Raw genomic sequence first — 24,567 nt, forward strand, 5'->3', positions numbered from 1 at the left:
TCACAGAAAACAGTGGCAAGGGAAAGGTGTGAGCGAAGTTGGTGCCGCGAGTGCTGTCGGACGAACAACAGGAAACTCGCAAGCGGATCTGCCAAGAGCTTCTCGACCATGTGAGTGTGGATACAAATTTTTTAGACAGTGCTACACCAGACCTATTCCACTTCCACCGCCTCAAATCCGTGCTGAAAGAGCGTCACTATGCCTCGGTGGAAGCGTTATAACAGGCCGTGACGAGTGAGCTTAGCAGCATTCCAAGCGCTGCTTTCCAGAAGGCACACGAGGCATGGAAAACCCACTGGCAGCGGTGTGTGGGCGCAAATGGGAGCTACTTCTAAAACTTTTGAGTGAATGTATAAATTCTGGAAAAGCATCTTTTTCATCGACTCAGTCCTACTACTTTTGGGACAGACCTTGCATACGAAAACTTTCCATTTTCATTACGTGCGATTAACTCAAGGTTTTCTATAGCAAATAGAAGTACATTTTTACCGTTTTTCAGCCATTTTACAAGGGTGTATTATGTCAAAACTGATAATCTGCGCACGGATAATCGAGAGTGTATTCTCAAATCCAAGCTGGCGGTACCCATTATCTGAAGAGAGCTGAAACCAAACGCAATTCCATTAAAAAGCGATAGTCTCACCCCCCAGATATTCTTGAGTGTGCCTTGAATGTTTCCAGTCCACAGACTATTTGATTCGACAACGTCCGCTCATCTATAATTTTATTTAAGAATACGGAAATTATACTAGCACTTTTCGCTCCTTTGACGTAGTTGCAAGCACTTGCGTATCATGAAACCTGAAATCAGACCAGACCAATTCAAATTAACGATGGCGGAAAACTTTGGCCTTCGCCCAGCACGAAGTGAAGTACTAAGGTTACTAAATATTATGAGAGCGTGGCTATTACAAATATGAAGTTAGTAGCGATAGCAAGACCTAAAGAGGGACTCAGACGGGGTACCTGCTCCTCAGCAGTTAACTTGAAGGAAACCAAACAAGTCTCAACGAATGTTTCCCTCGCCCATAGGAAGCATATTAAAATGTCAAATATTGTTCAGCGCGTTCCTAAGTGGTGGTCGAATCACTTGTGGCCCCGGGGAGAATAGAAAGTGACGAAAATTACTTCTAATTCTTAAAAATCCATTTGTTTCGTAATTCTAATTACTTTGGTAATTTTGCGAGACGACGATGAAAGAAAACACTGTCCGTTTCATGCTTCCAGTCTGTCAGTTATGACAGTATTATCGCCGTACACAGGGAGAAAGTTATGACTACTCCGAAGCTTTTTGAGTAAAAACAACAAGTGACAAGAGCTTTCAATTTGAGTGGAGAGACTAAGGTATTGAGGATCGTACGAAATAATTTACTTCTTTCAAGCTCGCTTAAGTCGCGATCAACTCTTGCTTCCATTCTAATTAGAATCTTGTCCTCGTTAAGGAGACGCTGCAGCCCAAGTTTTCTCTGCAGTAATACGCGATATTGAGAGAAGGAATATATTTTCAGCAATTCTGTTTACAATGCACGGACATTTTCGTGCTATGACCACACTTTCTCCTTGCATAATCGTCTAAATACCATTTCAAATACGCTTACTACTTTATAACACGTGCCCTTTTCAACTTCCTTTACCCTTGCGCATCAAAGGAATAAAGTAGTCAAATGAAATAAGATGTATGAACACCATATCTGTATGCGATCACATTATCTTTGCAGAGAAGGAATCAAAATTTCGAGCATCCCTAAATGCTACCCATGTAACCCCAATGATGCTGTCATCATTTTGCTCGTTTCCCTTCCATCGCTCATCTTTTATACAGGACGCTGATGAAACTCAAGCAGCACTTAAATCGACCTTTTCCCTAACATAATATATCTACGATATCGCTTTATTATCCATATTTATCGACTTTTCCGCTTCATTTCGCATTGATAATGGGATGTCAGCAGGTCGATATTCATTTTAAAAATAAAGATTCAGGTTTCAGAGGTGGTTGAAGATTATCGCACAATCTTGTGAAAAATAGGGGGGAAACTCGAAGTTAATCGGAGAGAGAGGGAGTCACTTGAAAAATTTAACCGGACGTGGCATTGCAAATCCCCACATGCCCAGGGAAATGGCTCAAGGTTAACTCACTCTTCTTCGAAACGAGAAATTTCTCTCGCGGGCTGTTTCCTCCATCCCAATTATTACACACGCCTCCGCGGCCCGAGGTCCCCCCTCTCTCCCCCGCCCTGGTGGGCGGGTGAAAGGTATCGGCCCTGGCCTACTGCAGCACCACTGCCATAGAGAGAAGAGACAGAATCCGTGGCGGTGCGGAGTGACAGATGCGGTGGCGATTTGCGCAAGATGATTGGAGGATTTCTCTTCCCCCTCGCCAATCGGGGATGAGCGGCGTCAATCATCACATGTTATCAATCCCGGGATTGATTCGCAGCACGCTCTCCAATCTATCCGATTACTTGCTAATCTCCCTCCACAGTTCCTTGTGCCAATCTCTTTCGTAACTTAAATTGGGTCATTCAATCTACAGGTGATCGTTAAACATTTTCTTCCACATTACTCGTAATGTTGACACCCGCAATGCAACGATGATCCAACTTATATTTCAATTGACTCATTCGTTTCGAAGTCAGAGGGAGAATATACACGCTTTGAACATAAACTTGCGCAAGATTTGTAATGACCAGAAATTGTTTCCTGCAAATTGTTAAAAATATCCTTGACTTACTTAGGAATCGCAGGCTTATACGGTTATAGGGAACAAAATGTTGAACGCGCAAATTTGGGTCACCGAAATTCAATCAACGAAACCCGTATCTATATAAAAACATAATTAAATAATTTTAGGTCTAAGACCAACACAATTATTCACACTGATAACTGTAGAAAGGAGAATCGGAGAAGTGACATTCCATTAATTTTGGTTCCCTAATTCCGTATAAGCGCATTTTAAACTCGACCTCGTTTTCCGATGATTTTCGTGTTCTATCTCAATTTCATTGAATATTTAAGCTGGTCGAGGTGAAGAGTGATAAATGTCAAATATTTCTCTCACAACAGGATTTCGGGTAGCATTGAAATTTTTCCCCAGGGCTATCACACGTGAATGATCACTTAGCTGATAAGTACTCCTGCATTATCTTACTTCTTTCTTGGAACCTCTGCCATTTTCAGAGGAAATGTACGGAGGATTGCCGTCAGTCGGGGAGGATACCCATGACGCCAGAGATTTTACCGAGGGGCGTGGGCCACAGGGATCAAACAGGCCGTTTTTTGTGCAAGATCAACGTTGGGCCACGTAGCGATATATTAGAATGCGAATGTTGCAGTAGCCACCCATCCGTTCATTTGGCAAAGACGATGAGCGTTAAAAGGTTTCGCTGCGCGTAAACAAGAAAGTATATTGACGACAAATGACGAAAGTATCACAACCTTATCATTTTTTAATCAGAAACGGCAACATGAAAGATAGTGCAAGAGCCAATTCTTGCAATTCTTCCTCGGCCTTTCACGGACCTCATATTTCTTTAAATTATAGCTCTATCCTTAAGTAGACAATTGCGCTTCATATGTATCCAAATAGTTTCTCTCCTCTTGCCACATATTTATCGTTTCTTAGAGGGAGACCAAATTGACTGCTCGGTCAATTCATTATTTTTAATTGTCCTTCCGGTGCACCCCACGAGCACACAGAAGTTTAAATCTTAAGTGCTAGGCCTCCAAAAGACTAAACCCGAGTGCTTTGACCCAGGGCCAAATGTTTTTCCAACGAGTCTGAGCTAGCCTAGACCATCATGTGCTTGTAGAAAGTCAAACCTTCTAAGATTATTCTACGATTACATTTTCATTCATTAATTTAACTAAAATTATCGGTACTAAACATTTAAGATGCGACTATGGAGAAGATTGATAAATATGAGCCAAGGGAAAAGGGAGATTGACGAGACGCCGCTGGAAAAGCCGAGGATGAGAGTCAGAGAAGGTCGAAGAGTACCGTAAAAGTTAATAAAAGATAGGCCGAGAAGGGATTGAGAAATAATTCTTAAGATACTGCTTTGTCACTTAAAAATGAGTTTCTTTCGTGATAATGAAGTATCATTTTACAGCCTCCTACTCAATGGTGATGAAGGAAATTGTTACAATTCCACTGTAATGGTAAAAAATAAAATAATAGAAAAAGAAAGAAAAATACGAGGGTCATCCGGAAAGTAGTACCCGTTCGTGAAATAAAGACACAAAAGTAAATATTAACAAACATAAAAAATTTTATTTGAAAGAGGATACTTTAAACTACTTCTCAACATAATCTCCAAGCAAATTAAGGCATTTGTCATAACGTGTGACAAGTTTCTGTATTCCTGCTGCATAGTCCTTCGCCGCCAGCTCATTGAGATACGCGAGGGACCCATCTTGCACAAATTTTTGCATAATGCAGATGGTGTTTAACAATTTCATGAACAATTGTTCGAGAAACATTGGGAAAATGCTCACAGATGTCATCAATTGTGACGCGCCGATCGTTCCTCACGAATTCGTCAACTGAGCTCACCAGTTGGTCTGTAATGACAGACGGTCTCCCCGAACGCTCATCGTCGTGTGTGTTCCCCCTCCCCATGTTGAAGTTGCGACACCACCGCCGAACAGACGACTCGTCCATTACATTGTCTCCATACACCTCCTTTAATTGGCGATGAATATCACATGGGCGAACGTTTCTTGCATTGAGGAATTTAATCACTGCCCTCACTTCACAACTGGCGGCGTTCTCAATTTTTTTAAACATTGTAAACAATCACAGAAACAACACAGGCAATGCTAGCGTCACGCAACTTGGCTCAGAGAAGGCAGACAAGCCACTGAAGCTATCTGACCTCGTCCAGCGGCTACTCGCGTCGTCAGCACTTCATGCGGCACGAACGGGTACTACTTTCCGGATGACCCTCGTAGCAAGGTGCAACCTTCCATTTGCTTCTTTCCAGGCATTTCCTGCGGCATGGATTCCCATCTTTTCCCCTCTCTTTCTTGGAAGGAGGCTGCCAGCCCCCCCAGAGACCACCTCCACTTTCCTACCCCGAGGTGATTTCACTTATCGTGGCAAAGAAATGTGCATTCTCGCATCCTTACTCCCTTTGGTTTCTCGTACTTTGATTCAGGTTAGTTTCGATGGTGAGGTTAAAACAAGCGTGAAGTGGTGGTCTACCTTCGGTTTTCCTGCTGGTCGGTTCTTCCTTTCTCTGAAGCTACCTCAGCTCGTGTTAAATACTGCCGCTTTTTTGATCGATATCAATGCCACTGAGGGGAAGGGTCGCGACGAGTTAGGAGCTATAGAACTGGATTCTCTGTTTTCGTACCTAAATAAGGAAGTGTTTCTAGATTCAATTCCAATTATCTTGAGTTCGACATCGTCGAGAAATCACGAAAGTGCAACTGGATGGGTATTCTCACATTTATCGCTCGGTTGATCACTTGAACAAACCTCTTCAATGTGCTTCCCTTTTTCAGCATTTCGGGAGCCGGTTTATTTGACCTCATGTAGAGGGGCAATGTGACTGAGCAAGTGAGGTAAGGCATGGGCTTTGAAATGATGTTATAAACCGGCAGTGAAGGATTTCTGGTAGATAACTGTTTTTTTTAATCGTGTCAACGCAGAGAGACGGCAATTAAAATTAGACTCATCCAAAGAAATTAATAGTTTAAATTTCCTTTACCAGGAAATCATTGAAGAGATACATTCATTATAGTCTTCATGGCATTATTTAAAGTTATCAAGAAGAAGAATAACGCCTATGAAAATCTAGAGGCAGGTTTATTTTCTCTCCAGTTACCCAGGCACTTAGACACTTCGCTTGATCGGGAATGGCTGTACTTAACTCTTATTTTAACTTTAACTTTCAGTTGCCCTTCGTGCTTTTCATCGTCAGATATCATGAAAATATTTTATTTTCCTTATTTTCCTCTTGTATCCCTTCATGAAATGGAACGGTTGGTCGAGTTATTGGTACATCCATGCCATAATTAGCTCCGTATGTCGGTCTTTAATTGTTGTAGCCTAGTCATAGTAAGCGCACTGACTGCGGCCTTCGGCTCAAATATAGACAATGTTTCTTAAACCCCGAGCTTCTACAAGCTGTGAGATTTTTCTGGTCCCAGATCTTCCTGGCAAACAGCAGGTGCCACAGGGATCATCCTTCTATCCTGACGTGTTTAAACTACATAGGTTTGATTAAAGAATGAGGTCTCATACATCAGACCAATCTTCTTGCTGATTTCTGTGTTTGGTCTCGACCCGTTCTCCCAACGCCGCATGACGAATTGGGGAAGACGCTAGTCGTTTCGATCGCCAGAGAAAGAATTATAAATGTACCACATTCGGATTTCAGGTTCACCTCAACGAAATGGCCCGACAAAACTTTCATCTTGGGCCAGCTCATGTAGATTCCCATCGGCCTGGTGCAATATAAGGGAACATGCACACGCCAGGGAAATCGATGGGACGGCTTGCAGATGCTCATTGACATCAGAGTCCGGCGATAAGTAGAGTGTTGTCCCCTGGAATTTCCCTGGACATGCTCGCCAGGGATAGGAACCGGCAGACTCAGTAACGAAGAACCATATCTCCATTATTAGTTTCCTATCAAGAAACTACGCAGGTGGTTGACAAGGCAGTTGGCATGGCAACGCGTAAAACATACACCCGCATTATCGCTGAAACTAAACCAGCTGAACTGGAGGTTTGTTATGGGGCTGATTCCTTGTCATTTTAGTCGTGTCTTTAAAAGGAACTTTTTTTCCTAAAACGAAATTTTGAATTTCAGAGTTTAAGAGGACGCCTCGACAGCTTAACTGGCTTAAGCACTCGACCGGACATTGAGGGATCCGGGTTCGAATTCCGGTGAAGGCGAATGATTTTTACACTCTGAAATTGTTGCATTGAAATGCACATTAGCGAATGACTCCGTTATAAGTTACTGTTGCGGCATTTCCCGCAGTTTCTTTGGAATTTTTTGCGGCATAAACTGCCGAAGTGTTTTAAAGTTGGCTTTAACCTCGTGGACTGTGGCGCGTCGCGCACGATTACGAATGCCTGTGACGTTGTACGTACGGTATTTCGTCATAACATCTTGTTCCTTTAAAGCCCCCAAAATTTCAGTTTAAGAGGACGCCTCGATAGCTTAACTGGCAAAAGCACTCGACCGGACATTGAGGGACCCGGGTTCGAATCTCGGGCAAAGCGAATGATTTTTACACTCTGAAATTGTTACAATGTATGTGAATTATGCGACGGAAAAACTAATCCCTGAATTCACGATTCGATAATGCTGTAGCATATCTCTCTAATTTGAAACTGCTGTTCCAGTAAACATGAAGGAAACAATATCTTGCGGAACGAGGAATTAGAAAAGATTTTAACTGGGGAGTGTAATGATTTATGCAGCAGAGAGCTGGGCCTAATGCCAACACCTGAAATGTAAACTATAAACTGAATAGATGGAGGGGATAAGGAAAAGAGACAGGATAAGAAATGATGCCAAGCTAGAGAGGGAAAAATGAAGATATTTGACCACTAATGGTTATGAGAGAATCAGTGGTACATAGAACCCGTAGGCCAGGTCTCCAAGGCATCTCAATGATCGAAGACTGGACGAGGAAAGTAGGTCAAGAACTGTCAGGATGGCACCTTCTGGGAGGAGTTAAATTTCGACGGCCTAGGAAAACGTGGAGGGCAGAAGTAGCTGCTAATGATGAGCATCGAAGGTTGAATAACGAAGATTGCAACGACCGAGAAGATTATTGGAATAGAGTGCAACTAGTAAAAAGTGGAAAGGCCCTTAAAGGTAATGGAAATGGAGGAAGCCCTCGAAGACGAAAGTGAATCACCTAGTTTGATATCTTTATCTTTGTGTTATGCTGCAAATAGAAATGAGGTCGCCTGGGGTACTAATATCGAGTCATATTCAATGGTTATATAACTATTTTTTCAGACCCGTATATTCTTGATACCTTCTCCGAAACAATACTGCCTTGTTATGTGAGCTGTTTCGCCAAATTAGGTACACATCTGCGATGTTCACTATATATATATATATGTGTATATATACTCATTCACATGGAAATTGATATAAGGAAAAGGGATAGGAACCCCTTTTAAGGACGAAAACAGGAGAAGTGAGGAAGGCGGAATCGAGCAGGTCATAAACGTAAAAATATTTCCTTGACTGGGACATGAACACCGGATATTCCGACTTGCCGGGCCGATGCTCTAACCACCGAGCCGTGGTAACGTCCTTTCAGCACGGATTTGAGGTAGTGGAAGCAGACTAAGTCCGGTGGGGCATTGTCTACAAAATTTGGATTCTCAATTACATGGTCGAGAAGCTCTTGGCAGATCCGCGTGTGAGTATCCTATTGTTCGTCCGACATCACTTGCGGCACCAGCTTCGCACGCACCTTTCCCATACCACTGTTTTCAGTCACAGATATATGCTAATCAATTTTAGGGATGCCAAGTTCATCAAAAAGGATGCGAACAACTTATCTGTGATCCCTGTCCAACAAAGCCTTCACCCTTGCAACATTTTCGTCTCTTTTTGAGGTCGAAGGGCGTCCTGAACGTTCGGAGTCTTCAACAAATTCTCTACCCCAAGAAAACAACTTATGCCACTCAAAAACACCCGATCTACCCAGGGCGTTATCACCATAAGCTGCCTTGAGCATGTCACGAGTCTCTTTCCTGGTTTTACCCAGTTTCACGCGAAATTAGATGGCGTAGCGCTTTTCCAATATCCGGTTCATGGCGGAGCGTAACCGGGTCACGTTGTAGAGGTTTCGCAAACGAACGATCCACACTCCGAAAAGACTGTGAGCCAACTTCCACTGGCCTCCAGCCCATACTGAGACTACCCTCCCTCTAACGCAGCCAGAGAAACTGCAACCCGTCCTCCATCCGGGAAAAAATAAGTCTCACTACTTTTGCGGCAGACCTTGTAAAATCAAAAGAAGGGTAGTCTGGTGTGTAATTAGCCCCTGCCACACACCCTAGCGGTGACTCATAGGGTACTAAATAAAAAATAGAGTAAAATCAGCTTAGGTGATCATTCAGGGCGTGATAGCACCGGAGATAAGAGTGCCAGGCTACTGGATTACTACCCAAATGTGACTCTTGATTAAACCTCTGGGCAACTCCAGCTTCACCCAAAAAGTGTAATTTTTGAATACCAAATCTTCCTGGGCAATTACTGGCGGCACATGGAAGGGAAGTGTCCCCCCTCCCGTATTTTGGTGCGTAAATTTGACATGCCTTATAGTTACAGAGTATTGTGATTGGCGATAGAAAGTTGAAGACTGTGACTGAGGGGAGAATGTCAGGCAAGCGAGGAAGGGGTAGGGGTAGGATAGGGATGTGGGACGTAATGGAGGAAGGAAATATGAAGAATTAAAAAGGGGCTTATTGGGAGGTTGAATACCGGGTTGTGTTTTGTTGAGAGAGACAAGGGAAACCTTTGGTAGTTTGTGTCCGTGAGAAACTTACCTTAGCTAGTAGATCACCAATAATAACAACACTACACCCGGTTTATTACGATGAGAGTTCTACCTAGACCTAGCAAAACCAACCTTCGAGGTTGTAAGTGTGGTTTTAAGTAATGATTACAGGAAAGAAATAATTATTTTATTTTTACCTATTACTTCCATGAAATTGATTAATTTCCGGAAAAGGTTTTCCTCAGAGTAGCTCACCGTGACCCGCTCCGCATAGCAATTAGATGTGGGTGCAAGAACCGTTAACATCAGATGAAAGTAGGAAACACTTTTACCTAATCTTCTTCAACATCTCATATTCCAGCGAGTAAAAGTATCCAATTTGATTTCATCAAAACCAGCTGTCCATGAAAGCAACGCGAACACCGAATGAAAGCAATTTTCTTTTGCCCTTTCAGCGGAAAGTGAAACTAGAAAAAAAGAACATAACGTATGTTTTGCATTCATTCTCGATTTAACAGTGTCAACGCTCAAAAACGACCGTCGAAACAAAAAAAAATAAAGAGTCAAGAGAGGTTACGCATTCCCACATTTACTGTCTATTCTGGGAGAGTTGCTGACAACGTGCGACATACTAATGCACTTCTGGTAGAAGAGGCGAAGACGCAACGACTACGTTGCGTGATTGCCTGAGCTTCGCTGTTGACGAACAAGGTTGTCTAAATCGTTTCTCAAAGCGCGACTTAGAGAAGTGCTTAGCCTCGTTGGAATCGGTTTGTTAATTAATATTTGCTCACTTCACTTATCGGATCGCATGTGAAGCTCGACCTTTCGTCCTTAACTGAGACAAATATTAAGCTGCAATGCATGTGTTTCTCCTTATTACGAAGTGCATGATAATGCAATAATTTAAGTCGTAACAGCTAAAAGATCTAGTGCGAAAAAGAATATTTTTTGCATGTGAAATTTCTATCACTCATTTAAGACTTTTTTATCTTTAGGGAAATACATCAGCAGACACCTTTCGTTAGTGACATAAAGGTTTTAATAAGATTTCATGTTCAAGTGCGCAGGAGAACTTATCAAGGTCACATAGTTAGGCAAGAAAAATATTAAAATTTGACGCACTTGCGTCCGGGAGACTTCCCGTGGATATTATTTCCAAACGCACAAATAAATTACGAAGGTTTTTCCAGTCGCGGAAACTTAGCTTACGTCATCGTATAACTTCATTGGAACGCGCGGCATATATTACCTTGTTATAATAAAGTAATCTCGAGAATCAAAGAGATGACAAATGATGACAGCCCAACCCTCTTCAACTCTTCGTTGCACTGATATTCTCCCAATCGTTACCAGCGCACAAGGTTTTGAAGGAGAGACTCTCATTTCCTGTACACACTATTGCAACATTTTTATATGAAACTCTAAATTTAGAATCGATGAAGTAATTTCATGCAGTATCCTGAAAAGATATCTCCGTGAACGTATGTAGTGAAACTGGAGCACCCAAATTTGTTGAAAATGTCAGTATGAGTTACAAGGTTTAGGCCAACATTATCATAGAGGCAGTCGTGGCCGAGTGGTTAAGGCGTCTGACTAGAAATCAGATTCCCTCTGGGAGCGTAGGTTCGAATCCTACCGACTGCGAAATTTTTTGTAGGCCCCAGCGGCGGCTGGGTACCGTTCACATCTGCCAACCCAAAGGTCGCCGGATCCATTCCCACCTCAGTGCATGGGAATGTTTGTGATTCTCTTCAATGGAATAATAATAAAGGGTTAATAAAAATATCTCCTCCACTTTTACACGAGAATTCTCTCTGAAATAGGAATTCAATATACTATTCTGTTGTCGTGACCAAAAACTTGAAGAATTCAAATCTGACAACATTGATAAAGTTCAGAGCCATGAGAAGCGTCCATAGCTTAATATTTTAAATTTAAGGAAATTTAATGGTGACAGACATTTTTACATTCTCACACACTTTAATGCCGCCGCATAAAAAAATGCCAGGTGGACCGCGTGGATTCTCGTGACCTTGTGTCCATCATTATTTTTTCCAGTGTACCGGACAGCCACCAGCATATGCCATGCAACACTCATTTGTAACATCAGCCAACTGATCGGAAATATCTCAGTTAAGAAAGAAATAAAGCTCTAAGGCCTTCGGATGGTTAATGACAGACCAATACGACTGCCGCAGAGCGTTTTGCGGTTATCACGCTCTTGTTCCCAAGGCATCAGCTTTCCAAATGCTTCAACCACTTTTCTCAATCACGCAGGAAAACATTTTAATGTGACAATACCCTAATGAATAATTTGACATTTAAGAGCTATTAAAATACGGAATTGCAACGTGCATCGGTGTAACTTGAAGACAGCAGAACGAGTAACACGGGGATCGAGATGGTGCGGGGGCTAACGTACTGGCTTCCCACCCTGAGGGCGCGGGTTCAAATCCCGGCGGTGTTGAATATTTTTCAGAGGTATCTCGATCCCTACTTGAGGTGCTTTGTGGAGGGCACTTTGAGTGAGTACGGCGTCCGTCGGATGGGACGTTAAGCTGCGGACCCCTTGGCGCCTTTCGTAAAGAGTAGGCTAATGCCGACGCCGGGTTTCTCTCCACCCTTCATCCTTTCCTGTCCATCCCCTATGGCGCAAATGACCTTAGCTGTCGGTCGCCTCCCCTAAAAACTACTACTACTACGAGTAACACTTATAATATCGATTTCTATAGATGACCGATGAGTAGATACACCTTCTATACCTATTTATAAAGATGTGGCAGAATCAAGACGCTAATATAAATAACCAATTAATTTAAGACATGGAAGTATGGAATATGAAGTGGAAACAGTGTGTGGTATAATTAAACACCAAATTTAAAAAAAACACGAAACTACATGCTCCTACGCATTGCTTTAAGGATCAATTTTAATTGTTTAAGCATAAAAATGGAAAAAAATAATATATAACAATTTAAAATAATTAATGTCAATTTGATATTCACGTATTCCAAATTTCCGGTGGCCAAAACACCTTCGTTTAAAATATTATACAAATCCGTGAGACTTTCTTACAAGATACATAAGATAATATACACATGCATCATTTATAATTTTCATAGTACATATATTTATCCTAACGAACAGTAAACAATATTTCAAATATAACAGAGCTGTAAAATCATACGTATATTTTATAATTTTCTACCCACATCTAAGTTGCTCGTTGTTGTTCTTCTTTTAGTCAGGAGTCAACATTTCAGTGCAGTATAATCCCAGAGGGGAAACTAGAAAAATAAATAATGGGTTTAAAGGGAGAAAACTTTCCAAAAACTAAACCGTGTCAAAAAAATGAATTTCGAACCTTTAATTATCTAGCTGGAGTGTAAAGGAAAACGCTCAAAACGGAAATATAAATAATCATTGTCCTCGTTTTCCTTGCTATCTTAGTGCCTGTCTGAGAGTGTATCTACGTATAAGCAAATGATAGCCCTCATTAAGGATAGCAAATGATTTTTTTCCTTAAGTAATAACACTGGGAGACAAAATCGCTGCATAAAATAACTTTTGAGGTTCCTATCTCAAGAGGCTCAAGTGATTCATGTTCCGCTCTCGATTATAATTTATGAATTATTTATTTATTTTGAAACAATTCATGATAGCCATCATGGAATATGAAAACCTAGCATGCTTTACTTATTTTAATCATTACTTTCCCTCGTCAAAACTGGCACCGGAGACATGGGAAGAGCTTTGGCGTTGACCCAACGGAATCTACCCGTACTCCGATAATGAGATTATCCCATGTCAATATGGCTGTGTGTGTGATCCACGCAATGCGTTGTGCTGTATTCATACCTTTTCATTTCTTGCACAAACAAATCTGACCTGTTTCTTCCCCTCACTCTTCCCATCATTTCCCCATCCATTCTTCCCAACTTCAACATAGCTTAGGCAATCTTTGATCCGACACCACTCAATCAAGCGCACTTACAGCGCATCTTTTTTTCATTCCGACCATTTCACCATTGTCCTCCATGCTAACAAGCCAAGGATATGCTTTGCTTGCTATCTGGCCCTTTTTTCAGTGATATTGACTCATCGAGAGACTTAACGTAATGGTGAATTAAATGGTGCTTCATCCGTAGAAATTTTTCCTTATCTGCTTCCAAATATGGATTTGATATATCCGTTCATATTAATGCCAGAATTTATATCAAAATGATTCGCCTATGACTTTCATGAAAATTCACATGACTCCGACTATTGCAACTCAACGTCTTAAATAACCTCTATTTTCAAATTCTTTTACCAATATTTAAAAGACAGATAATTTTTACATAATGCCAACAGCTTGTGAGATTTGCTTATTATGTCTATGAGCACCCGAATGCATGGTAAGGAACATCTAGCCGACATAGGTTAAGGTGGAGCCACCAAGAGAGGTTTGGACCAGAGTGAAAAAAGATTCCAAAGCAAGCCTGATGTTTTGATTAAAGCTTAGGTAGGTGGTCATCGGGTAGTAATTGATCCAGACCGTTCAGTTCGGTAATCGCTATCCCACCCCCATCTGATTGATCCTACCAGGTCCTTTTGCTATTGGAACCTTCCTATTAAAGTCGCAAAGCATTTTAGGAGGACACTATTTTTGAGGAAACTAAAAAATCGAATTTCCAAGAATTAATCATATAATACGTGCATATTTTTATGTGTATCATATTTGCAGGGTCAAATTAGGAGACATTTATTCTGAAAAAACAAGAATAACATCGGGAGTCCCACAAGGAAGCGTACTTGGCCCGCTCTTGTTTTTAATCTATATAAATGATCTCCCAGTAAATATTAATTCTCAGATAAGACTTTTTGCAGACGACTGTATTATCTACAGGAAAGTCGAAAATGACAGTGAACCGCGATATACTTCAAAGGGACATTAATAAAATGGCGGATTGGGTGACAAATAATGAGATGGATATTAATGTTAGCAAATGCATCACTTTTAGTAAGAAGGCCAATGGAAGCAATACGGGCTATACATTATCAGAAAATGTCATTCCTAGAAGTGATAGCTGCAAATACTTAGGTGTATATCTAACTAAGGATTTAGGGTGGGGGCTAAACGTGGAGTACATTTTTAAGAAAGCTTTCAAAACCCCTAATTAGGTGATGAGAAACCTCAAAGGGAGCGTTAGAGCAACTAAGGAAAAGGCGTATCAGACCCTGGTAAGACCAATTTTAGAGTACGCATCTCTTGTATGGGACCCTCATGAAGAAGGACATATCAAAAAACTGGAAAAGGTACAAAGAAAGGCTGCCCCATATGTACTGGGGAAGTATAGGAGGATGGAGAGTGTGTCTGGCATGCTAAAAACGCTGGGCTGGGAACCCCTATAAACTAGAAGGAAAATAAGCAGACTTATGGAATGTTCCGCATTCCGAAGGGGGAGAAAGCTTGGGCAGATCTTAAAAAATAGGCGGGGAACCCAAATTTTATAGGGAGAAATGACCACAAATTAAAGATAAAATTCCGGGCATTAAGAACGAAAAAAAATTCTTTTCTAAATAAAACAATTTTTGATTGGAACACCTTACCGTCAAAAATATTCGAGCCCTTTCCTTGCAGAGTGAATACTTTTAAGAAAAGATATAAGGAATATATGTAATAATTTGATTGATGTGCGGTGTAAAATTATAAGTAACAGCTTAATTCTTTTTAATTTATCTTTTTTTTCTTGCTAATTGATTGATGTTAATGAGATGGGGATTTTCTTGCTATGTGAAAGAGATTTGTGTTTTGAAGTTCCTTTTAAGCGCACTTTTGTTAATGACTTATTTTACCTTTGTGATTATTTGGGACTTATGTTCCAACCTGACACTGTCTATCAGCACATGTGGATTTTTAATAATAATAATAATATCGCAGGCAAAATCGAGGGTAAATAAATTCCGTTAAGCCCGTCCAGCCCAAGCGAACTTCCGTTTGCTTTGAAATTTACTACTAGTTGCCTACTTCAAACGAATAAATTGGTTTATTTCAAGCCGTATACATCACATAATGGCTCACAAAACATCACAATTTTCGAAGTTTGATTACACTATCATTATCTAATCTTTCATTCTTTGTTAGAGTTATGTTTCATTTAAACCGTATTTTTCATATCATATCTGGTTAAGACCCAGTTGAACTTGGACTTTCGTAGTAATTCCACATTTTTGTCAATGCCAATTGGACGACCTAAAGCATGCACGTCTTATTTAGATGCGTAAATACAGGATGGCACCCAAAAGTGGTAGGACTGATTTTTTTACAAGAATTTTATTGACGATATACTTACATCGACTTAATAATCTTCAACGTATGCTCCTTGAGCTGCTACACACTTAGTATAACGTTGCTCCCATTCCCCGTATGTCCGCTGGAAATTTTCTTTCGGGATGCCGTTGATGACCCTCGTCGAAGCCTCTTGAACGGCCTTTATCGAGTCAAAACGTCGTCCCTTGAGCTGTCTTTTCATCAGGGGGAAGAAGAAGAAGTCCAGTGGTTCCAAATGGGGAGAATAGGGCGGGTGCGGTAACGTGGCAACGCCGTATTTGGGCAGGAGCGCGTTGGCCAACGCGTTGCCTGTTGGTCGACACTCAGAATTTTCGGCACCATCTTGGCGCACACCTTTCGCATGGCCAAATCCTGTGAAATAATGTGTTGGACGTTGGATGCAGACAGACCCAACTGGTCTGCAATTTCTTCACTGGTTAAGCGTCGGTCTGTGTTCAGCAGTGTCCTCACTCTGTCCACATTCGTGTCAATTCTTGCCGTCGACGGCCGTCCGGAGCGATGGTCGTCTTCAACGAGCTCCCTACCCTCTTTAAACAACTTGTGCCACTCAAATACTGTGGAACGGCTTAAGCAGTGTCCCCATAAGCCTGCTTGATCATATCGAGGGTCTCAGTCGCCGTCTTCCCGAGTTTCGCACAAAACTTCACGGAATAACGTTGCTCTAAATTCAGATTCATTTTGTTTTTCGACGCGGACAAAAAACTTGCTTCACTAAAAACGGTGTCCTCACTCAACGACAGCCCGCAGGCGACTGAGGTTGGTGTTGGTCTTTTGCTAAGAGCCCCTCCACCTTACCCTGCCAGGCAGACCCCCCTCCACCGCTCCGTTCGCGCCAGAGAAAATCAGTCAAACAGTCAGTCAGACAATCAGTCCAGACTTCCCAACACTAGGTTGACGAGATAATAGAGAATGCGATGAGGCAATTGATGACCATTCCGAAAAAGTGCTTTGCCGATTGTTTTGGAAAGTGGAAGAGACGCTGGGAAAAATATGTGTTTGGTCCCAAGGGGAGTACTTTGAGGTGCCCTCAAGACCTCATTAAGTTATTTTTACCAAAATATTGCGTGGCTGAATAGTTTCCGGACCGACTCGTACAAGAAAACATCACGCGGCAAATTCGCCGGTTGACGTTTTCTTCGAGGTTAGACTCCCGGTTTTGTCCATCGTACGAATCCGCAAAAGAATTCCACTATTTAATATTCATCCTCCAAAACGATCCCCTTCACGAAAGTCGACGCCGGAACGCTTCGCAGTAGAACCTACTTGCAGAAGAGTATCAACTCGAGATTACAGCAGCAAAGGCAGTGAGTTGGTGACCTCGCGGAAAAAGCACCAACCCCGTGGCTGTGCCCGACGGGAAAAATCCCCCCACCCCTCAGCTTATCCCCGGGCGTCTATTTACAACGGGAGACAGCAAATGGCGAGAGATGGCCAAGTGAAAGACCTCCCCCTCGGTCACACGAGGAAATACACGAGTCACGGTGAATGCGTCAAATACAAACGGGCGTTTAGTGACTTGAGGTGATTTCCCCGAAGATGAAGAGCGCAAACGCAGGTAAACACTCGTCGCGACGCGGAGCAGACGCCACCCTTGAATGTTTCGCTTTCAATTCGTTGCGAAGGAGCTGCGAGAGGTACCACGAGAACATTTCGGCATTATCCCATTCATCCATTCAAGCTAAATTTATCCACTTCCATGATGGAAGTTTTGGGTTATCACCATGAAGAAATGAATTTATAATTTAGGTTATTATGGTCACGGAAGTTTTTCACGCGGCACAACACACTTTCGAGAACCGAGGAGCATTACGCGAAATATAATATAAAAAAGATACATTTTGAAATAAGGCAATTACTTTGGGCAGTTTCTTTGATTGTAACTGGAGTAATTAATGATTAGAAGAAAATATTGCACATATCATCAACAGGCAATTTTTCTCGATCCAATTATTATTTTTTATATTTTTTTATATTATATTATTTATATTTAACTAAGGGTGTAATTTAATAAATTACAAGGGCTATGTACAATGAAGAGAAATACGAAATGGTTGAAGAGACGATTTTATCAAAACATTTGGGTGATTCAGTATATTTTCCATTCCTAGCGAGAGCAGTGATACAAAAAGTTAAAACTTATTTCCCACATCTGACACACCGTTGATGAAGCAAATTCTATTTGGACATTTTAATAGAAACTAGCTATGAAAAAACTTTCGGAAGATTGCCTCTCATTCTGAGACGATGTTGATGAGAGACACAACAGAGTAGAAAGTTAAGGTATAACGGATTTTTTTGCGCTAGCAAAATGGCGGAAACAGAGAGCAAAATCTGTTGACCTTATGATCATTACATCCCCAACACTCCCCTTCCCAGCAATCGCATTTATAATTTCCGTCGTCAAAAAAACCACAAGGGTTCTCCTCACGCATATACATAAATTACGTGCGACATACCAGGCGAGGAATGAAGAAATTAATCAGTGCACTATCATTTGACATTGACCCCTTTTAGTAATTCGTACAAATTCACTGCGACAGGACGTAAATTCATTTTTTACATAGTGCCTTAAAAAATAACCCTGGAGCTTCAAAGACTACTCTATTAATTTTTTAAATTATTTCCGATGCTGGAGAAACCACCGGAAATTATATCATCCTGCGGAGTAACTCACGTTTCCGCAATTATTGCGCATGACAACATTTTATCAGAATTAAGTGAAATTCGTCATTGCCATCCAGGATATTTTTACCCTAGAAAAATGACTTTACAAATGATGATGCAGCGTGAATTTGCTGAAGAGCGTTAGGACCCCTAAACGTGACGTGAAAGACGAGAAGTAGTATGAAAAATGTTAATGCTGCTGATGTTTCAGGAATTTCCCTGCTTATGTTAATACATGCAATGTTAATAATATTGGTAAAGTATTTGTTGACAGCTATTAGACTCCGCAGGAATGTTTATGCTGGACCTGACGATGACTGTGTGCAGGCGATACAAGCAGTCCGAATATTCAAATACCTGCGGGAAATGCCGCGAAAATTACTTAAACGGAGTCCTCCGCTGATGAGCAGAGAAATGCCATTCTTGTGGAGCAATGCGCACCCCTAACATTGCTTGTGACATTGAATATACAGTAATTCCTCATAGCATCTTCATCCTTTCAAATCCCCTAGAACTTCACAACGCCAAGAGGGCGCCTGGATAGCTAAATGGTAGTAGACTTGAGGAGATCCGAGTTCGAGTCCCGGTCAAGGTCAATGATTTTTTACATAATGATATTTCTTATTCCGATCCAAATTTGTTAGATTTTCGAGCGACCCGCGATCGGAATTAAACCATTAGGCAATTATGTGAAGGTGGATGAGCATCTGGTCGCACGACTGCCCGCCACTAGCACTTCGGCAAATATTCCGAACTGCCCAGTTTACCTGCCTGGAAGCCCTCGATTTCACAGACTCTATTCCACCACCAACACGCTAAAAAACGCGAACCGTAAAATGTGATTTAAATTTAATTATTTTGAAATAAAAACACTTTTAATGGGTTGAAAACTTCACGCAATTAAAATAATTTCTTCTGACATAAGAACATAAATTGTGAACGCCACTCGGAGTAATTCATAAAAATGTATCCAAAATCCACTTGCGAGTGTATCGTAAACGGGACATGCCACCAAAAAACAATTGAGAGTAAAATTTCAACCGTGACAGTAATTGAAACTACTTGAATAGGTACATTAATGTTGTTTATCACAGGTATCCAGCATAAAATCAACAATATGGAACAACTTACGCCACTATAATATTATTCACTTGCGTGCGCTTCATAATAATTTTCATTTAAGCGTTGAAGCTCGTCACCAGCCCCACCTTTCAACACTACAATAAAACCACGCATAGTTTTCATTGAATTGGCAGACATAATGTAATTCTTTTGTGGTTAGCGAGGTTTGAAGTTAAACGTTAAAATAGGAGCGCAAAAATTAGAGCACGTGGAACAGTTTACCTATCTCGGAAGTGTTTTATATCCACATGGTCAAAGTAGTAGCAACATCAGAAGAAGAATTGAGTTAGGCAAGGTAGATTTCATGTTGTGGCGGGAGTTGATGACAGGGACGCTAAGGAAGGATAACTAGGAAAGAGAGTTCAAACTTCAGTAAGGAGGATGTTGAAATGTGGGAGTGGAGAAAAATGGGACATGTGAGGTGGACTGAAAGGAAAACTAACAAAGTTCTGGGCGAATAAAAAACATGAGAGTGATCACATTGACATATCTAAACTATAATTCCAATTTACTCTAAAGGCAAGGTAAGGAGAGCTACGATTCTGGTGCCAGTCGACCGGCCGTGCTTCACCATTACGTTCACACGACTCGACTCGTGCGCACGGACGGGAGTCGGGAAGTCGTTGGTCCGGAGGGAGGGAGATTTGAGCGGGCTTAGGTTCGAAGGGAGGAAGTCAATATTTAGTTACGTTTGCAAGGGGATGAATGGATGGATTCATTCCCAGGGCCCATTCCAAAATATACGGCGGGTCGATAAAATCGACGGCGGATATATTTCGCATAATGACTCTTTGTAACTACGCGTGACATATGGAAAGTGGGGAGGGACAAATTGTAGCATTTAACTTACACATAATACGTAAAAAACTGCAGTCATTATTGATGAATAACACGATCAAAATCAATGTTATTCTCCAAATCGACTATAGTCAAATCACAGCCGATAAAATCCTTAGCGATTTGCATTCTTACCCGTTGTCCACCATGGTGTCATTATTACTACTCCCAAACAACGCGTGGATGCCAATGTTATCGAGTGCCGCCAAGGATCCCTGGCGATAATTGGCAATTGAATCGTCAAGAAGTAAATATTAACCGAATTACTCCGAATGGCTCAATTGTTTTATGTGTCAATTTCCGGTACCGGTGGCGGCGGAGTAACGTGCTCCACTACGTAGAACCCAGAGGTCTGGGGTTCTATTTCCGCCGAGGAGAGTTTTCCTTTTCCCGTATGCTTGTCCTTCTAATTATTTCATGCTCATAATCTAAAGTAAAAGGTTAAAACTTGGCTGTTTTTTGGGGGCTAACAAAAGAAATCGTTTGGTATGATTAGGCAGGTAGAGGGCACTGATTTACTGTTGTATGAAAGGAGGGACATGAGAACTGTCATGGGAAAGGATAGTTTTACTCCCTGTTCCTGGTTTATTTGGAATAGGAACGATAAAACACAGGTTTTCTACATGAAAAGTGATTACTCAGCAACATAGGTTGCGAATTATTATTCGAATAAATGTTGCTTCCTCCTCCTCATTTTTCTTTCCCCTCTGTATATTGGTATATACACGCAAAACTCTTATGCAATCTTCACCTGACAATGGCTTTGTAAGTCGACACCATGGAGGCGGAATGAAAATGTTTTAGGTGTAAAAACCAACAATTTCTATCTAAACCCTAAAAACTTTCGATTGAGGCTGGTTAACTGACTATCGTCACGAAAAGAAATGGACACGAGCACGTCATCATATTTTATATTCGGCGAAGTAATTTTATTCAACATGGACGTCAAACTAACACCGATTGTAATTATACGACCCACAACATAATATTGGATGCTCATGACCAAGACAGCCCTGGATGAAGTGAACCTTTCTTGATATACAAGGTCTGTTAAATAGTATTGCGAATATTGAATTTTCACGGGTTGCATATAGTTGTTTTTCGATTTTTTGAGGGGTTATGTTGGTACTTCTGTCTCTCACTTATACCAAAAAGTTCGGCCATTTTGAATGTTCAGTTAATTGCTGACATCTACTTTGCTTGGAAATGTTTCAGCTTGTCTTCGATTTTTGCCTGTTCCAAAAAATGGATCAAAGAATCTGTATCAAATTGCGTGTGAAAAACGAAATTAAGTGCAGGGGCGCATTCCGAATATTGATTGTGGCATATGGAGAAGCTACCTTGGACTGAATCATTCTTTAACGGTAGTATTCAATATTCTCAGTGGGCCGAGAAGATGTGAACGACGAAGAGCGTGCTGGGCGCCCGAGCACGTCAACGACAGACGAAAACATTGATGAGGTGAAGAAAATAGTATTGGCCAACCGTCGAAACGCCGTTGGAGAAGTTGCTGAGGACCTAAACATATCGATTGGATCGTACCATTACCAATTATTTGGGCATGACACGGGTCGCCACGAAATTCATACCAAAATTGCTCAATTTCGACCAAAAACAGCAACACATCAATATTGCTAATGAGATGTTGAACTCTGTCCGCGACGACCCAAATTAGCTCCAGAGGCCATTAGGTCATAACTGGTGACGAATCACGGGTTTTGGTTATGACGTGGAAACTCCGAATCATCCTGACGGAAGCTGCAGCACGAGCCAAACCGAAAAACGCGCGCCGTTGTTCGGTCGAATGCGAAAGTTTTGCTAACAGTTTTCTTCGATTGCAGGGGCATTGTGCATCATGAGTTCTTGCCTCAGGGTAAAGCGGTAAATAAGGAATATTACCTGCACGCCATGTGCAATTTACGCGAAGCAATCCACCATAAATGCCCGGGTTTGTGGAAGAACAAAAATTGGTCTTTGCAACATGACAACGCCCCTGCTCACACATCATTACTTGTGCGCGAATTTTTGGCCAAAAACAACCCACCAATGATGCCGCAGCCACCGTATTCCCCAGATCTGGCCCCAGTGACTTTTATCGTTCCCGAAATTGAAGAGGCCCATGAAAGGACGACGCTACGCTACGATTGACGAGATAAAGACTGCATCAAAGGAGGAGCTGAACAAGATCACAAAAAATGATTTTTTGAAGTGCTTCGAGGGTTGGAAAAAATTTTGGCACAAGTGTATAATATCTAATGGGGATTACTTTGAAGGGGACAAAACAGATATCCATGAATAAATAAATAATTTTTGAAAAAACGCAAAAGTCGGGATACTTTTTGAACAAATCTCGTATATGAATGTAAAACTGATGATTCCAAGACGACGAAACAAAAATGAATGGACAAGAAAGGAAATCGTGAAAAACTTTTGTGGCATGTTTTTTTAATTTCAACAAAGAATAAAATTTGTGGGCAGGATACAAATTATGAAGTTCAGATCGAAAAATCATAAAAAAATAAAGAAACATACATTTTCCTTTCTTATTTCTCTCCCAAGACGCAAGTCAGAAGAGAATTAACAAAATGAATCTCGCAAAAAAGTTCGGAATGTATAAACTAACGTGCTCCCAGCATTCGTGTACAGAATGACGACGCCTTATGAGGTTTTTCCGTCTAAAATAAAACCCGGTTAACGAGCTAACAGGAAGCGTTTTTCTATATCATAAATTTTCATGATTTTCGCCAATTGTAGTTCTCCCTGGAATTCGATATTCGCCGAAATTTGTCCTTGACACAACCTATGCTGATTATATGCCTTTTTTGAGGTTATAAAACAACCACGAAACATATAAAGAACCTATTCCCGGAACTCCTAGTTTTCTTGGAGTTTTAAAGATTTTTTCTCTAAACATGCTATTTGCTGAAGACAAAAGACATGGGAGTTTCAATGTCAGATCAAGGATTTCGTCGAGTCATTCTTTTGCCAAACGTGAGAAAATATCCAAGGGTGAAGAAGTGGAAGGACGGCAAACTTTTTTGGCGGGATGAAAGATTCATACCTCCACCAAAAAAGTGAGATAAATTAATTAGAATGCGTCAGGTAGTGGGCACACCAGTAAATATGAGTTTAACACTGCGTCACGCAAAAAGCGATTACCATTTGAATGGAGAGCTTGACCTTGTCAAATACGAATACAAAACTCCTCCATTTCAGGAATCAAATTAGGTGGAATCATAATGCGTCAAAGAAATTAAATAGTTACGCAAAATTATGACAAAAACTCAAGAGATCATTCAACAGTTTTCCATTGGGTAAGTAACATCTGGTTTCCGTTTGTCTGCATCAATTTGCGCGGTGAACTACCATGGGATTGTGGCGTAGCTCACTCCATGATAAAAAATGAGCCTTAGCTGAAACTGAAGAAATATCCTATGCGTTTCAGGAAGCAGATTTTCGAAATAGACAGTCGATTTGTCTTTTTGTACAATTCACTTTTCTTGGATAAGATTGTTATTTTAAAGAATACTTTCATATTCATATAAGGATAGCTTGCCTAAACAGAATCTTAAGTTTCAAAATGTACACGTAAAAATCAGACCATCAGACCTCTTTGATGACTGGGGGCATTTCATTAATAAATACACCAATAGAGTTACGCCTCCGATTCTTATTTGGCGTTTACGCGTGGTTGGACAATCGTATAATATATTAAAGAGATGCGGGTGTAGAGAAGGATGGAAAAGGTGAAATGGATGGAAAGGAAAACAAACAACTAAGTACTATCCATGCAGTCTAAGGAGATAAGAGTCTTCTTGGGGAAATCCAACGGGGGCAGGAAAGTTGGATGAAGAATATTTTGACTGTCGATGGAATGCTGAAGACTGTGATAGAGAAGAGAACTTAAGGACTGCAAGAAAGGAGGAGAAGGAAGAGCGTTATGGACGGAATGAAAGGTGGTAGGATTAATATATATTATCAATAGGATAGGAGGTAGGATTAATATATATTAATATATGATAGGAAAGTTAAATTCGCCCACCGACTGCTATTTAAGGATAGTGGAAAAATAATTTGAACATATTTTGTGTCGCATTTCCGAATATTAACGAAGTCAAAGA

The 24,567-nt window shown here is 41.0% G+C and overlaps 1 protein-coding gene and 1 non-coding gene across 2 annotated transcripts in view; one reads left to right on the top strand and one right to left on the bottom strand.

Moving 5' to 3' along the window:
* LOC139691172 (very long chain fatty acid elongase AAEL008004-like) overlaps positions 1-24,567 on the bottom strand; it is a 294,460-nt gene that overhangs the window by 187,303 nt on the left and 82,590 nt on the right. The gene's annotated exons all lie outside the window — the stretch shown is intronic.
* Positions 11,052-11,133, top strand: TRNAS-AGA (transfer RNA serine (anticodon AGA)). Its single transcript has one exon. It is a non-coding gene; the product is annotated as a tRNA-Ser (tRNA).

This window comes from Hetaerina americana, unplaced genomic scaffold (assembly GCF_022747635.1).
Source record: "Hetaerina americana unplaced genomic scaffold, ioHetAmer1.1.p SCAF_30, whole genome shotgun sequence".
Lineage (NCBI taxonomy): Eukaryota > Metazoa > Arthropoda > Insecta > Odonata > Calopterygidae > Hetaerina > Hetaerina americana.